An 18,668-nucleotide genomic window follows, 5' to 3' on the forward strand; every position below is an offset into this window, starting at 1 on the left:
TTGGTAAGTTGTGTTTTCATTGTCATTTGTTTCAAGAAAGTTTTTAATTTAATTTATAACTTTTCTAGTACTCACTCATGTTCAAGAAAGGTGTTGTTCAGCTTCCAAATGTATGTTTTTTTCTCCTTTGCCCTCTTGTTATTAATTTCTAATTTTTGCCCTCTTGTTATTAATTTCTAATTTTTAGCACTGTGGTCTGAGAAGATGATTAGCATCATTTCTATATTTTTAAAATTTATCGATGCTTTCCTTGTGACTTAAAATGTAATCTATTCTGAAAACGTTCCGTGCACATTGGAGAAGAAAGTATACTGTGCTTTATTTTTGAATGTGTTATCCTATAAGTATCTATGAGATCAAGTTGTTTTATTGTGTGGCTTAATTCTTCAGCATCTTTTTTGAGTTTCTGGCAGAAGTCTACTACTTCTATAGCAGTCTTGTTGTCTATTTCTTTTTTCAGTTTTTTTAATGTTTGCTTTGCATATTTTGCAACTCTGTAATTTGTTGCATAGATATTTATTATTGTTTTGTCCTCTTATTGACCCTTTAAGCACTATGTAGTGACCTTCCTAGTTCTTTGTGATGGTTTTTGCATTGAAATCTATTTTATCAAAGGTTAATATTATTACTTCTGATTTTTTTCTTGTTGGTGTTTGCTTGGTATATTTTCCCCCCACCCTTTTAATTTTAGTCTTTATCTTCACTTTTCAGGTGTGTCTTTTGTAGACAGCATATTGAAGGGTTTTGTTTTTTTTATCCAATCTGCTACTCTGTTTCTCTTCAGTGGTGCATTTAAAACATTCACATTCAGTATAATTAATGAGAAGCAAGGTTTTATTGCTATCGTTTTGTTGAGTTCTTTTTGGTGTTGTTGCTGGTTACTCTGATTCATCCTGCTTTCTGTGACACCTCTGTAAGAAGGAAGTCTCTCAGTATTTTCTGCAACACTGGTCTTGTTTTTACAAACTCTCTTAGGTTCTGTTTTTCTGAGAATACCTTGATCTCTCTCTGTATTCTTGGTTGACAGTTGTGTTCTTTGAGTGTGTCATACATGTCACTTCACTGTCTCTTTGCATGCATGGTTTCTGCTTGGAAATTGGCACTTAATCTTACCTGCTCTCCCTTATAGGTTTCTCTTTGTTTCTTCCTTGCTGCTTTCGGAATTCTTTCCTTTTCTTTGGTTCTGGCAAATTTGACTATGATATGCCTTGGTGTTTTTCTTTTGGAGTATATTCTATATGGAGTTCGCTCAGCTTCTTGAATATATATTCTTTCATTCTTCATTAGGCCTGGGGTGTTTTCTTTTAGTAATTCTTCTACAACTTTTGTGATGCCTTTACTTGCTTCTTACTGTCCTGGGATTCCAATATTATTTCTCTGGATGGGGTCCCACATTATCCTCAGCTTTTCTTCTTTTTCCTTCTTTCTTGACTCTGCTTTTTGTTCTAGCAGATCAGTGATCACAATTCTATCTTCTATTTCATTGGTTCTGTGTTCCATCTATTCAACTCTATTCATGTGCCCCTCTAACTTGCTGACAGCATCTGAAATATTGGTCCTCATATTTTGGATTGTGGTTTCTTGTTTTTTCCAGAGCCTCTAATGCCTCATTTGTTTTATCTGCATTGTTTTGGATTTTTTTTCAAACTTCTCTTGACTTTTGCTTGTAGTGTCCTGTAATTCTTTAAGTTTGCCTTTCATTCCCTGAAAATATTCAGTCATTGTTCTTTTAAGTTCTGTGTCAGATATTTCCATCAGACTTCCTGGCTTCAGGAAATCCACTGATACTGTGTCATTTTGGGGTGGGTGTGTGTGTGTGTGTGTGTGAGAGAGAGAGAGAGAGAGAGAGAGAGAGAGATACCTTGCTTTGGGCTTGTGTAGGGTGTGAGGTAGCTTGCTTCTTAAGTGATATTGTTGTGGTAGTTTTTCACACCTGAGGCAATAGCAGGCTCTTGATCTGACATCAGTGCTCTAGATGAGGGTGGGGCAGCTACCTTTCTTGGGTTTCTCCCTGAACTTTTGACTCAAGGAAGTTTTGCTTCAGTTTGGGATAGAAAAGGCCTGTGAATTAGCCAGCCTCCTCCTCTGTTAGACAACTGCTACAGCTAGCCAATCCAAGGTTCTCTGGGCTAAAGGCAGTTCATGCTTTGGGAGGGAGAGGAAAGAAATTGGTTCACTTGTGATACTGATGTTTCTGGTGCAATTCAGAGGAGTGGCAGTGGGTCATCCTCCAGGTGTTGGGGTTAAGATGTCCAGACTGTGGGACCAAGGCCTCCAGATGGTGGGTTCAGGACCTCCTGGTTTTGAAGGTGGGACTTCCAGGTGGTGGGGCAGGACTTCTGCATGGTGGGGCAGGGCTTCTGTGTGGCATGGGTGGGACTTCCAAGCAACAGGGCTGGGACTTCCAGGAAAAGGCCCAGCAGGCTTCCAGACAGTGGGCAGGAGTGTCCCTGCAGCCAGATAAGGTCCTTCAGGCGTGTTCAGGGGTCCAGGAGGCAGGGCCAAGTGCCTCTAGTGAAAGGTGGTGGGGCCCCACCAGGCAGTGGTGCCATGCTCTAGTGCTCCAGGAACAAGATTAGTCCAGGACACACTAAGAAATTTTTATTTCAGGTACCTACAAGAAGGGTTAAACCGGGTGGCTCCTTGGAGGCAAGGATTCTGAGGCTCCATCTAACATACTTTGGACATGTTGTGAGGAGAGACCGGTCCTTGGAGAGGGACATCATGCTTGGGAGGGTGGAGGGACGGTGCAGGAGAGGAAGGCCCTCTATGAGGTGGATTGATTCAGTGACTGGGATAATTGGGATGGGAGTGTCAGAGACAGTGCGATTGGCACAGGACAGAGCGGAGTTTAGGGCTGTTGTACATAGGGTCGCTGTGAGTCGCAAGTGACTGGACAGCACATAACAACAACAACAACAACCTACAAGAAGAGTTGATGACTTTGAGCTGTGGTGCTAGAGAAGAATATTGAGTATACCATGGAGTGCTAGGAATGCAAACAATTTCGTCCTGGAGAGCGTGAAGACAGACTGCTCCTTGGAGGCAAGGATTCTGAAGCTCTGTCTGGTCTGACATACTTTGGACATGTTACAAGGTGGGATCAGTCCTTGGGAGGGTGGAGGTACAACACAGGAGAGGAAGACCCTCTATGAGATGGATTGATTCAGTTATTGGGGTAATGGGGATAAGTGTATTGGAGACAATGAGATTGGCAAGGGATAGAGCAGAGTTCAGGGCTGTTGTACATGGTTCACTATAAGTTGCAAGCAACTCAATGTCACAGAACAACAACAATAAACATTTGTCCAGTCATTATTATATCCCGTACTGTGTTAGGTACGTAGGATTCAGACATACGTAAGGTAAAATTTCTGTCCTGATAGGTTGCAGTCAGATGTAAGAGAAGCAATAAAGTAATGGTTATAATAGCAGGGTTAAATGCAAAAAGGCCCACAAAGGAGAGCAATGGATCCTTGTCTATGATGTTTCACAGAGAACAAAAAAACACAGTTCTGCACTTGCTGGCAGGAAACGAATTTTAGAGACATGGTTTGGAATGAAACAAAAAAATCAGCTTTTACTCAGATTCATGTATAGGAGAGATTGGGGTATCAGTTTTCCAAATCTTCCTTTTGTTACAGGCTGTGGGGACTTATATACAGGAACACAGGCAATGAGTGAGAATTCTAAGATTATCTTTTCTTGTCTAGCTGTCTGGGCTGGGTGAGAATTCCAGGCAAGTAGACCAGCCTTGTCAAAGACTCAAGATATCTGGCACAATTCAATGTTTTATGACCAAGATGGAATGTCATTTCCAAGTGCAGGATATAGATTTTAAGTGGAGTACATCCAGCCATGGATTATTGCGTCGGAAAAAGGAATGCACCAATGAGTACTTTTAAATTGCAGAGTAAATGGTAAACAATTTTGAAATGTAAGGAAGTCAGTCAATAACTTCTGTTAGGTTTAAGAGGAAGAGAGAAAGAAAAACTTTCTTCTGTTTAAAGTTATTGAAAGAAGCATTAGTTTCATTGCTAGCTTAGGATATTGTGGGAAGTTGGAATTTGTTAATTAGGGAATTGTTGTTAGGTACCATGAAGTCAACTACAACTTATACCAACTCTGTGAACAACAGATCTGAACCCTGCCCTATCATGTGCCATTCTCACTATCATCAACACACTTGAACCCATTATTACAGTTACTGTGTGACACTAAAGTAAGATGAAATATTATTGAGGGTCTTCTTTTTCTCTGACGCTCCTCCATCTTTTTCATCATGATGCCCTTTACCAGGGACTGGCCTCTCAGCATGCCCAAAGTACACAAGACCAAGCTTCACAATGCTTACCTTCAAGGAACACCTTGGTTTCACTTTCTCTAAAACACATTTGCTTGTTCTTTTGTCAGTTCAAGGGAGATCCAGTACTCTTCTCCGACACCACAACTCAGAGGCTTCAATCCTTTCCTGTCATCCTAAATTATTGTCTAACTTTCAAACGCCTAGCAAGTCACTGAAAAGACCATAGCTTGCATTAGGGGTCCCTTGGTCTTTAAACTGACATTGTTCTTCAGCACTTTGGAGATGTCCTTGACAGTAAATTTCCCCAGTGCCACACATGTTTTTATTTCTTGACTGCTGGTGCCAAGGATGTTGATTGTGGATCCAAGTAAGATGCAATCATTGACAATGTCAATCTTTCCTCCATCTAATATGATATTGCCTACTGGCTGAGTGGTTACGATTTTGGATTCCTTGATGTTGAGATGTAATCCATGTTGAAGACTGTAGTCTTTGATCTCCTACAGCAAACATTTTCAAATGTATTCCTCACTTTCAGCAAGCAAGGTTATTGCAGGTTGTTGATGAGTCTTTCTTCAATCCCGACTCCACATTCTTCTTTATAAATTTCAGCTTCTCACATGATTTGCTCAGCACACAGATTAAATAGGTATGGAGAAAGAATACAGTTCTGAGGCATACCTTTCTTGATTTTAAACCACGCTGTGCTACCTTGTTCTGCTCAAACTTCTTGATCTAGGAATAGGTTTTGCATGAGCACAGTTAAGTGTTCTGAGATTCCCATTCTTCTCAATGTTAGCAATAAATTGTTGTGATCTATACAGTCAAACACCTTTACATGGTCAATAAAACACAAATAGACATCCTCTAATACCAATCAACATATTTCAACAAACAGATCAGCAGGGAAACACTGCATGGTTCTTTTCAATCCATATGCAGAACAGATGATCCGGGAGGCTGGGCTTTATGAGGAGGAATATGGAATCAGGTTTGAAGGAAGACTGATCAAAAATCTACATTAGCAGATGACACAACCTTGCTTGCTGAAACTGAGGATGACTGAAGCACTTGCTGCAGGTCAAGGACTATGGTCTTCAATATGGATTGAAGCTCAACAACAAGAAGACAAAGACTCTTACCACTGGGCAAATTGGCAGCACCATGATGGATGGAAGAGATTGAGGTTGTTAAAAATTATAGTTTGCTTGGTTCCACAATCAACACTTTTGGCACCAGCAGTCAGGAAATCAAAAGATGAATTGCATTAGGTAAATCTGCTTTCAGGGACCTTTCTGGAGTACTGAGATGCAATGATGCCAGTCTCAAGACTAAGGTGTGTCTGATCCAGTTCATCATCTTCATAATTACTTGCTTATATTAGATAATAACTAAGGATGATAGAAGAAGAATCAATGCCTTTGAGTTGTGCTGGAGAAGAGTACTGAATATACCATGGAATGTCAAGAAAACAAATAAGTCTGTCTTTGAAAAGGTGAAACCAAGTTTCTTCTTGTAGGTTAGGGTTTTGAAGCTCTGTCTCACATATTTTGGGTGCTTGGCCAGGATGGACCAGTTCTTGGAGAAGGACATCATGCTTGGAAGGGTGGAGGAACAGCACAGAAGAGGAAGACCCCAGAGGAGATGGATTGATACAGTAACTAGGGCAATGAGGTTAGATATATCAGAGTCAGTGAAACTGGCTCAGGACAGGGCAGGCTTCAGAGCTATTGTACATAATGTCGGTGTGAGGCACAGGTGACTTGATGGCACACAACAACAACAAAAGTATTCTCTACTCTCAGCCAAGATCCATCTGACAACAAAGATATCCATGGTGCCATAGTCTTTTCTAAATCCGGCTTGAATTTCTGGCAGTTTTCTGTTTGTGTATTGTCTTAGGCATTTTAAAATAATTTTCAGCAAGATATTTCTTGCATGTGATTTTAATGATGTTTCATAATTACCACATTTTATTTGATCATTTTTTTTAAAAAATAGGAACAAATATGAATCTTTTCTAGTCTTTTTGCCAGGTAAATTTTAAAATTCTTGGCACAGGCTAGTGAGCACCAGGGCTACATTTGTTGGAACATGTCAATTGGTATTTCTTCAATTCCTTGGACCTTATTTATTGTCAATGCCATTAGCACAACCTGAACTTCTTCATTTATCATCAATGACTCTTGGATCACATGCTGCCTTTTAAAATGGTTCTGTCTCAGCTGATTCTCATTGGGATGGTGGCTCTGTGTATTCCTTTCATCTTCTTTTGATGCTTACTGGATCATTCAAGATTTTGCCCATTAACAGGTCTTTCTTATATGTATATGGATAGTTGACTTTATGTTTATTTGTCTGATTTGAAGTGGCCAATGTCATTTAACTTGTCCATTGCAGCTCATTAATCCCTAGAATGTTGATTTTTTTTTAGAATGTTGATTTTTTTATACATTCCATTTCCTTTTTGACAACTTCCAATTTCCCTAGATTCATACTTTGCACATACTGAAGTATGTTCAGTATTGCAACTTGAGGCTTGAATTTTTTTTCTGTTACTTCAAATTGAGACATGTTGAATGAGTTCTTCATTTTTTTATATTCTGACTCCAGCTCTTTGCATATTTCTGTATAATACTTTGCTTTCTCTTCTTGATCTGTCCTTGGAAATCTTTTTGTCTCTTTTCTGCTTCATTTCTTCATTTTGGCTTCTTCACGTGTTAGTGCAATTTTTAGGGTCTCTTCTGATTCTCTTCTCATTCTCCCTTCTCTTTGTAACGATCTTTTGATTTCTTCCTGGATGATATCCTTGGTGTCATCCCACAACTCATCTGGTCTTCAGTCATTGCTGTACAATGGCTCAAACCTACTCTTGAGATGGTTTTTCAATTCTGGTGGGATAAACTCAAGGTCGTATTTTAGTTCTTGTGGATGTGTTTTCATTTCCTTCAGCTTTAATTTGAACTTCCACATCAGTAACTGATAGTCTGTTTCACAGACTGTGCCTGGCCTGGTTTTAGCTGCTACCATTGAGCTTCTCTTGTGCTTCTACCTACAGCTGTAATCAGTCAGATTCCTGTGGAGTATATCATGTGAGGTCCATGTGTATATTTGCTGTTTCTGTGTGGGTTTGGTTTTTAAAAAAGGTATTTGCAATGAATAAAACATTGGTGTATAAAGTTTAAAGTTAAATCATTTGATCTCCAGCCTGATTTCTGTCACTAAGTCTGTAAAAATTTCTGACTACCAGCCTTTCTTTATTTCCAACTTTTGTATTCAGTCACCACTTATTGCATCTTGAGTGCATGTTCAATAGATTTTAGATTGCAAAAGTTGGTAGAAATCCTCAGTTTCCTCCTCTTTGGCTTTAGTTGTTGGTGTGCATATTTGAATAATAGTTGTATTAACAGGTATTTTTTGTATGCTTAAGTATAATATCCCATCACTCATAGCCTACACTTCAGCATGGATCTTGAAATGGTCCTTTAGACTATGAATGAAAGGCCATTCTTTCTATTTTTTTTTCATTTCTGACATAGTTGATCTTATGTTTGTTTATCTGATTCTAAGTGTCTGATGCCACTTGAATGGCCCATCTCAGCTAGCTAATGCCTAGAATGTTGATCATTTTTGACAATTTCCTGTTTTCCTAGATTCATAATTGTAGAAGTAATCTCCTATTATTCTATTGATCACAAACGGGAGCCTTTCTCACCTAAGGCCATACAATATGCTACTTTAAACTGCTACCGGGTATTGATGTGAAGAAGCTACTTTCCCACTTCTACATTAATATTAGAAGGTGTCAGATTTTCACTACTTTATCATCAGTTGCAGAGACACTTGGAAAAGTAGACAGGCAGTGGAGGACAGGAAAATCCTGAAGGTGAATCAACACAGTAACTGCAACACTGACTGCAAGCACAGCAGAAACTGGGAGAGAGGGTGCAGAATTGGACAGGGTTTCTTCTATTGTCCACAGGGTTGTTATGAATAGAAGCAAATTCTGAGCACCTAAAAACAACAGAAATACAAAACAAAACAAAAATGACAACAGAAACTTTAAAAAAGCAATTCTGGGATAGCTTATGGAAGGCTGAAAAACTGGGAACTGGAAAAGGAGGAACCACATATCTTAAAAAGAAAATAATCTAAGTAGAAGTGAATCCTACCAGAGGGGTTTCTGCTAAGATGAACTCCAGCTAGTTTTCAGTCTCTAGTATAGCACTTGAGATTTACATGCCAAGGAGAGAATGTCTGATTGGCTCATTTGGGTGGGAAAAAGCCTGCCTCTGACCAGGTTAAGAAGTGCAGTCTCACTAAGATTATTTTTAGGAAAGGGCATTTCCTCTAGATAAAACTGAAATGCTATAATAGGAAAGGAAAGTGAAAAGGAAGATTATAGAAAACAAAGGTGATTTGTGGCCAGTGAAAATATACATCCTCTCTTGGTCAGGTTTTTTTGTGAAGTCAGTTATAAAGAGGTTTTTAAGATACTTTTTTGAACTTATAATTTATTGGGTTATGCAATGGGAAGCTATTGAGGGAATTTAAGTAGGGAAGTAACATGATAAATTCTAGGCAAAAGCTTTTGGCAAATTTCATTTTAAGCTATTGATTTATTTTTATCTGTAGGGGACAACTTTAAGTCTTTCTCAAATTCTCATTGATATTGAAGAGTACAAATTGAATTTTCTTGCCTCTTCCCTTAAGGCCAAATCAATATGCTTTTATTTCCCCCCCCCCCTGAAGTTTATATAGGAAGAGAGAGGAAACTGACCAAATCTCAGAGAAGTTTCATGTTCTTTTTGAATAAGCTCTTCCACTCCTCCCCATGTGCAGGACCCAGCCTGTATTAGTTCCAAAAGTAGTCTAGAAAAATGATTTGCTAATTTTTCAGGAATTATGTGAGCTGACTATCACGTATAGACATTATTAGAAATTAAATTACATAAAGTTAAAAATAAGAAGAAATATGAAGCAGAGAGGTAATAAACACTCAAACCTCATAACTTCCTAATTACTTTTCTATTATCTATACTTTTAAGGTTACTGTATCTTTGACTAAAGACTACAGAAGAAGAATGGATGCCTTTGAACTGTGATGTTAGAGAATATCCCATGGACTCTCCAAAGAACAGTGTAGTGCTGGAGAAGGTGCAGCCAGAGTGCTCCTTGGAGGCAAAGAAGATGAAGCTTTGTCCCACAAGCTTTGGGCATATTGCTTGGAGAGGTTACTTCTTGGAAAGGCGGAGGGGCAGTGAAAGAGAGGGAGATTCTCAACCAAGTGAGTTGCCACAGTGACTGCAGCAATGCGCTTGAGTGTGTTAGAGATTGTGAGGATGGCACAGGATAGGACAGTGTTCAGATCAGTTTTTCATAGAGTCACTATGAGTCGTACTCAATTCAATGGCAGCTAACAACAATAACATATCTTTGTAACTCTGTGGTACACACTTCCCTCCCTTGTATGGTATTGTTGCTGTTATGTGGTTATGTGCTATTGAGCTGCAACCAACTCACAGCTGACCCTCCAGTACATTTTGAGAGACTGTAAATCGCATGAAAAGAGATTTTTCATCTTTTTCTGGAGGAGTACCTGGTGGATGCAAACCATCTGCTTTTGGGTTGGCAGTGCAACTTCTTACCCTGTAGCTCACCAGAACTCCCTCATATGTTATGTATCTACTGTAGAGAAGAAATACTTCAGACTGTGCTGCTATGTACCTTTTCCTGGTTCTACTGAAATATTATGTTGGTAGCTTGAAATTATCAATGGTGGGACAATTTACACTAAGGAAATTGGCAAACACTACAAATCAGGGCTACTTTACTCTGGAAAGAGTTTATTGTTAAACACTTACACCATTATACCCCACCCCCAATCCTAATCTCTGGTTCATAGTCCCTTAGTTACAGACAAGTAATGATTAGAAACTGGAATATACCATTTTGGCTGACAGATCAAATAAAAAACAAAAATGGTGAAAAATTCCAGTTAGTTTTGTAAAAAAAAATATAACCATGTGACTGTTAACTTTGACGCCAGGGCGTGGAGAATGCATGACCACGACCCCAGTGATGCTTCTCTCTTTTTGTCAGAAATTTCCTGAAGATTGTTACAAACACTTTTTCTTAGCTGTGTATTTAAAAAAATTTATTTGAGTGAAGGTTTACAAATCTTATTGGCTTTTCATACAATAATTCAGACATTTTATTTTATAACATTAATAGCCCTTGATTAATGTAGTGAATTAATTACAACACCTCCTCAACCCCTTACCATATATTGCCTTTCCCTTCACCCACCTCATCTATTTATTATTTATTATTTATTAATTTCACTCCCTTCTCCCTTCCCATCCCAGTTATCTCTCCAAGATTGATTCTATCTATAGATCAAGCTTTAACTTTTTATAGTAGTGACCTTATACCAAAATTGCCTTTTTATGACTGGTTTACATCACTTAGCATTATTTGTTCTAGATTCATCCACAGTATTTCACAAATTCTTGATCATTTTTCTTTAATTGATAATACTCAGTTGTGTGAATGTATCATAGTTTCCTTGGCTACTTGTCTATTGATGGTTATTTGAGCGGTTTTTAACTTTTTTCTATTGTAAATAATTTTGGCTGTGTCTCTACTAATCCTATTTCACAGATAAGAATTTGAGAAAAAGGAAATAGATCCACTCACTTTTGCTTATCAGGGAATTCTTCCATAATCCTGTTTGCCTGCCTTGGAAAACTTCCAAAGTGGTAAAGGTGAAGTTTATGGTATGCTCCTCCACTCCCTTGGTGATAAAATAAAAGTTAAAAAACCTCAAAAAACTAGTCATCATCCAGTTGGTTCTCACTGACAGTCACTGCATTATATATCAGAGTAGAACTGTGCTCCATTGTGTTTTTAAGGGATGTAGTAGATTGTCATATTTTTCTTCTGAGGAGCCTCTGAGTGGACTCAAATCTCCACTTGTAGTGTAGCAGATGAGTGAGGTGACCATTTGTGTCACCCAGGGTTTTCTACATTGGTGGACACTGACAGCTAACTACCACACTTTCCGAGGTATTGGAAATTGCAATGTCTAAGAGACACTGGACCAATAGGCAAGATCATGATAGATGGAGAAAAGACTGAGGCTGTCAATGATTTCATCTTACTTGGATACACAATCAACATCCTTGGCATCAGCAGTCAGGAAATCAAAAGATGTGTTACATTGAGAAAATCTGCTGTCAAGGATCTCTCCAAAGTCATAAAGAACAAAGATGTCAGTTTAAAGACTAAAGTGCCCTTGATTCAAGCCATGGTCTTTTTAATTGCTTGCTCTACACCTGAAATTTGGACAATGACCAAGGATGACAGAAGAAGAATTGATGCCATTAAATTGTGGCTTTGGAAAAGAGCATAAGTAACCCATGAACTGCCTGAATAGCAAACAAATCTGCTTTGGAGGAAGTGCAACCAGGGTGCTCTTTAGAGGCAAAGACGGTAAAACTTTGCCTCATATACTTTGGGCATACTGTTAGAAGTGGTCAGTCCTTGGAAAAAGGCATCATGGTGGGAAAGGTGGAGGGTCAGCTAAAGAGAGGAAGATCTTCAACAAGATGGACTGACACAGTGATTGGAACAACGAGCTCAAGTCCTTGGAAAAAGGCATCATGGTGGGAAAGGTGGAGGGTCAGCTAAAGAGAGGAAGATCTTCAACAAGATGGACTGACACAGTGATTGGAACAACGAGCTCAAGAATATCAGAGATGATGAAGATGGCACAGGATAGGGCAAGGTTCAAATCTGTTATTCATAGGGTTACTATGAGTCGTAGTCAACTTAATGACACCTAACAACAATAGCAACAAAAACAACAATAAAAGAGACATAGTGGAGTGAAAAATGATACTTTATAAAGATTTTTCTTTCCCCTTCTATGACCAGAGGGAGGGAAGCAAAAGGGATTTGCATATGTTGACTGGTGCTGATTAGGAGAAAGACAAATGAAGATGTTTTTCTAGATACTTCTTTGTGGTTCTTGGTGTCATGATCTCCTGTCCATGTTCCTGCCATATCAAACTCGATTTCCACTCCTCTTATCCCAATCTTGCATCCTCTGAAGCACAGGCTCAAAAGTACGATTTTGGTTGTTACTTTTACCCTCTGCTCTTGGAAATGATTAATTCTGGACAAGATTGCTCATCTGTAAAACGTGTATCAGCACTTCAGAATATCTCCTGACTGGACTATGTTTAAAGGTGATGGGCATGTAGGACAGGAGACTTTCACAATCCTTCTTACTCCCTTTAGTCTCTACATCTCTTCCAGGGTGAAAGTTGGTCTGGAATTGGACTTTGGAATAGAAGTGTATGGACATCCACATTGTAAGAAGCTCTTTATAGAGTCACTCTGATGACCTTTATCATTCATATCTGGTACATGGGCAGAGGCCTGAGAGTTGATGCTGCTTGGGACAGGCTTATGGGGGAATTATTCTCTGACTGGGAGCTGGGATTATTTCCAGGCCCCAAGGAAAGGAGATATAGAGTATTAATGTTAGCTGAGGAAAGAACATAAAAGGACTCTATTGGCTATAGGAAAGAAAACTGTCACCAAGCCTTAAAGTCTTCACATTTCACAAGGAGAGAGCTTGAGAGCTTGCTTTCTTTCCCTAATGGTGCCCAGGGTAGAATTTGTACCAGTACAAATGTTATAATTACATTAGAACCCAGGCCTTATAGTGAATCTCCAAAAAATGGTTAGTGAGAATTAATTTAGATGTCTCCTCACTTTTGTTTACCACTTGTGGTAAAATATGACAATAGAGAATGAGCCCAATCCCACAGAGAAGCTGGGGTCATTAATGTAAGTTGACATTACAATAACTACTTGTCATGGGCTGAATTGTGTCCCCCTAAAACATGTGTCAACTGTGTTCGGGTGTAGATGCAAGTATTGTGTGGTCGCCTTCGATTTGGTGATGTGATGTAATTATCTTCTATTTTGTGATGAGTTATCACTGCTAACCTCTATGTTAATGAGGTTGGGTCAGTGTAGGATATATCTTGATTCATAGCCTTACAAGATGTGATCATCACTTGTCTTCTCTTTAGCTCCTCTCTCCTGGAAGTAAACAGTGTTACCAATTTCTAAAAAAAATATTTCCAGAGGTATTCATTGCATATACAGCAAATGTGTGTATATACATTTCTCCCTCCCTTTTTTACCCCAAATGATAACATCAGTTTCTGTGTTGATTTTCTACAGTTATATTTTGGAGATTATTTCAGATAGAGCTCCTTTGAACTTTTGAAAATGTAGCTCCTAATTTATTTAATCAGTCTCCTATAGTTGAACATTTAGATTGTTGTTGTTGTTACATGCCATCGAGTCGCTTGCGACTCATAGCGACCCTATGTATAACAGCCCTAAACTCCGCTCTGTCCTGTGCCAATCACACTGTCTCTGACACTCCCATCCCAATTATCCCAGTCACTGAATCAATCCACCTCATAGAGGGCCTTCCTCTCCTGCGCCGTCCCTCTACCCTCCCAAGCATGATGTCCCTCTCTAAGGACCGGTCTCTCCTCACAACATGTCCAAAGTATGTTAGACGGAACCTCAGAATCCTTGCCTCCAAGGAGCCACCCGGTTTAACCCTTTCCAGGACAAATCTGATTGTTTTCCTAGCAGTCCATGGTATTCTCAATACTCTTCTCCAGCACCACAGCTCAAAGGCATCAATTCTCCTTCTATCCTCCTTGGTCATTGTCCAACTCTCTGATGCATAACAAGTGATTGCGAAGACCATGGCCTGTATCAGACGCAACTTAGTCTTCAGAGAATTGGAAGACACAGAATAATTTCATGAAACAACATATGAGCAAGAGCCTATGATGATGAAAGAAGAAGTTCAGGCTGCTTGGAAGGAAATGGCAAAAAATAAGGCTCCAGGAATAGATGGTATACCAATTGACATATTTCAGTTAACAGATGCTGCCCTGGACGTGCTCACCAAGTTGTGCCAAGAAATCTGGAGAACAACCACTTGGCCAACTGACTGGAAGAGATTGGTATTTGTTCCTATCCCAAAGAAAGGTGACCCAACAGAATGTGGAAACTACAGAACAATCTCAGTGATTTCACATGCAAGCAAGATTTTACTGAAGATTATAAAAAAACGACTGGAACAGCACATCAACAGAGAACTACCAGAAGTCCAGGCTGGTTTCAGAAGGGGTCGTGGTACTAGAGATATTGTAGCTGATGTTAGATGGATCTTGGCTGAAAGCAGGGAATACCAGAGGAATGTCTATCTGTGTTTCATTGACTATGCAAAGGCATTTGACTGTGTAGATCATAACAAACTATGGCTGACTCTGAGAAGAATGGGAATCCCAGAACACTTGATCATTCTAATTCGAAACTTATACTTGGACCAGGAGGCACAGGGAACACTGCATGGTTCAAAATTGGGAAGGGCTTACGCCAGGGATGCATCCTATCTCCATACCTTTTCAACCTATATGCAGAACAGATTATCCGGGAGGCTGGGTTCTATGAGGAGAAATGTGGGGTCAAGAATGGTGGACGATTTATCAACAACCTGCGTTATGTGGATGACACAACCCTGCTTGCTGAAACTGAAGAGGACCTGAAGTGCCTGCTGCAGAGTGTCAAGGACTGCAGCCTATAATATGGATTGAGGCTCAATGTCAAGAAGACAAAGATTCTCACCACTGGATCAATTAGCAGCATCAGGATGGATGGTGAAGAGATTGAGATTGTACACAGCTTTAGTTTGCTTGGCTCCATAGTCAACAGTCTTGGCACCAGCAGCCAGGAAATTAAAAGGTGCATTGCCATGGGAAAGTCTGCTGTTAGGGACCTCTCCAAAGTGCTGAAGAGAACATTTAGATAGTCTGTAAAAAATTAAATGGGACAAAAAAGACTATAATAATTAAACAATACTGTAGCAAAAAGAGGGGCTACGCCTGTTTTCATCTTAAGTCCTACCCTTATGTAAGTCATGCCTTTTTATTAAATCACCCTCACTCAAGTCACACCCTTGTTTGAGTCACATCTTTTATCTTAAAAGAGACAAAAGGAGACAGAAGCAAGCAGAGAGAGGAGGAATATCATTACTACCTGGAAAGAAGAACCAGAAGTGGAGCACATTTTTGGATCCAGGATATTTGGTCTTAGCCCTCCTAGACTCCAGGAAAGAAGGATGTGAAGACACATTAGAGATAGCCAAGGAGCTCTGGGTCTACAGGTTTTGGAGGAAGATAGGGACCTTCCCTCAGAGCCTTCCTCTAGAGCTTGCATGCTGAATTGGACTGCTAGTCTTCTAAACTGAGAGAGAGTCTTTTTGTTAATGTCATCTACTCATGATATTTTAGGCATAACAACATCTTGATTCTAACCAAGAATGAGGTGATGCTCTAAATGGTACCTAAAATGTGGAAGTGCTTTTGAAATTGAGTAATAGGTAGACACTGGAAAGTTTTCAGGTGTGGCAAGAAGCTGCACTGCAATCCTGAAGGCACAGTTTGAGGCCACCAGCAGCTCCGTGGCAGAACGATGGGCAGTCTCCTCCCATGTGATTAACTGCCTCTGAAAACCTGCCGGAGTGCCAGGCTATGGGTCACTTTTGACTCTATGGTACACAACAACAACAACAGTAAAGCCTATGATGGTTAATATTGTGTGTCAACACATGGCCATGATCCTCAGTATGATAACTGCTATGCATTATAAATTCTAACCTCTATGATGTTAATTTAGGAGCTCTAGTGGCATAGCCCATAGGGAGTTATGCTGCTAACTCAAAGGCTGTCTCTCTGGAAGTTCGAATCTACCCATTGCTCCAAAGGAGAAAGATGAGCAATCTCCTCTCATGTGATTTTGAGCCTCAGAAAACACACTGGAGGGTCAGCTATGAGTCTGTTCCACCTGAATGGCAATGAGTTTGAGCTGAGTTGGTGATGTTATTGAGTCAGGATTCAACACAGATCTATAAAGATATGGTCAACCTGCTCTGATGAAGGAGGAGTCTCCTCGGGTATGACTTGCAATGACTATATGTATGAGTTCTCTGGAAGAGTTAAGAGTTTTTGGCCTGTGCTGCATCTGGCTCATGACCTCTAGATCTGACACTTTATCATTCCTCCAAAACTTGGCAGTCTATGATTGTCTCTTGGATCCTTCTGGCCAACAACTTTGGATCCGTCAGACTCTGAAGCCTGAAGTCCATGACACATTTTGGACTTTGCTGACTGAAAACTTCAGCCTCCCTAGACATTTCTCTTCTGAGGTCTGAACCACACACCCAGAACTTTCCAACCTCTACCAGCACATGAGCCATTTCCTTGAAATCTTTCTCTCTCTATGTATGTATATTTCATTGATTTTGATTCTTTAGGGAACCTAATCATACCAGCTGCCTTAAATACTTGGATGAGGAAGTTTAGAATCAATAAATTAAAGGGGACATGTAGTTTTTCCTTTGCCACTTATAGTATAAAACAAAAGGAAGGTAATGCGCTTAAAAATGAACCATGAGAAATTAAAACAAACAGATTTAGAAAATTCTGTTGTAGAAACTAAGGACCTATATCCTAGCATTTTCATCAAGGATATGGCTACACAATCTTTTGTCAAAGAGATTGACTGTGACTGCTAAATCTAAACAAACTATCACAGTAGGAAATTCATTAGTTTAGAATGAAAAAGAGAAGGAACAAAAGGAGAGAATGTGCTTTGCCTCTTGGAATTCTTCAGAAAAAAAGTCCAAACAAACCACAACGTAACAAAAACAAAAGGAACTTCATCTGTTGTCTTCCAAACAAACTCACTGCTGTTGAGTTAGAACAGATTTACAGATAGAACTCGATTGCATTTCCAAAGCTATACATTGCATGGGAGGAGATTGCCCATTTCCCCACCTTGGAGCCACTAGCTGATTCGAACTTCCAGAGAGTCAAGGATTTGGGGTTGGGAGCACATCTCCCTGTAGACTGTACCACCAGGGCTCCTTTCTTAACCTTGAGATTGGATGTAAATTGCTATGCTGGATTTTGAACTTTCTTGGTGCTCATTAACTTTTCATTATCTCAAACTTCTCCCACTTCTAATGGAAAAGTCTACCTCGTGCCTGTTCCACCACTGCACTTTGGAAACAGATAACTTGAGGTTTAGATTTAAGTTAACAGATAAAGAGAAGTTTTGCCCTCGTATGGAATATGTCAAAAGTCTCACCATATTTTATTTAGATGATTCAGAAGGTAAGATTTTAGAATTAGAGTAAATTTAAGACTTTTTGGCATGCTATGATGGAGGTGAATGTGTTTTACATGTAGAAAGGATTTAAATTTTGGAGGCCAAAGGGTAGAATATCATGGAATAAATTTTGTCTCCCTCTAAAATATGTGTCAGCTACATTGGCCCAGTATGGGTTTGTTGCCCACTGTAATTATACTCCATTTTGTAGTATACCATAAATTCTAACCTCTATGTGTTAATGAGGCAGATGTGAGGCCTTTTAAGATGACTCAAGTCACACCCTTACTCAAGTCCTACCCTTACTTAAATCACACTCTTATTCAAGCCCTACTCTTACTTAAGTCACACTCTCATTCAAGTCACACGCTTCTTGAGTCACACCTTTTGTCTTACAAGAGATAAAAGGAGAGAGAAGTGAACAGAAAGAGGAGGGACCTTACAACTACTACCAGGAAAGAACAGTCATGGGTGGACTGTGCCCTTTGGCCCTGAGAGCCCTGCTGGGAGAACCTCCTAGGCTCAGGGAGAGACTGACGGCAAGACACATGAAGATTTCCAAGGATCCCCTAGATGTTAAAGAAGAAAAGGATCCTCCCCCACCAGCGCCAACACAGAGAGAAAGATGGCATGCTGAATTTGGACTTTTAGCCTTTTACACTGTGAGGGAATAAATTTCTGTTTGTTAAAGCCAGTTACTGTGGCCTTTCTACTACAGTAGCACTAAATAACTATGACAGTGCTCTACAGGTTATATTTGGCTTGTACAGGTTTTGCTTTATCTATTTCACAGCAGGGGGAGAGGGATTAATCATGGAGGTGTACAGTTTGAGGGGGGTTGTGAGGGAAATTGGAAGAATCTATTCTGGAAAACAATGTATTGGAATTTTGTAAATAAACTGGTATTAAAAAAAATAAAATCAGATTGCTTCATGAATAAAAAAAAAAAAAAATAAATAAAATCAGATAACCAGGTAAAATACTCCACGGTAAAAATCTTCTTAAACTGAGAAGTGATTACCCACACTCTCCAATTCCCACAGCCCACTTCCTCCTATTACATTAGAGCAGCTCTGTTGCTACTTGT

Source organism: Elephantulus edwardii, unplaced genomic scaffold, assembly GCF_000299155.1.
Source record: "Elephantulus edwardii isolate Elephantulus edwardi_28Jun2011 unplaced genomic scaffold, EleEdw1.0 scaffold00260, whole genome shotgun sequence".
NCBI classification, from domain to species: Eukaryota; Metazoa; Chordata; class Mammalia; order Macroscelidea; family Macroscelididae; genus Elephantulus; species Elephantulus edwardii.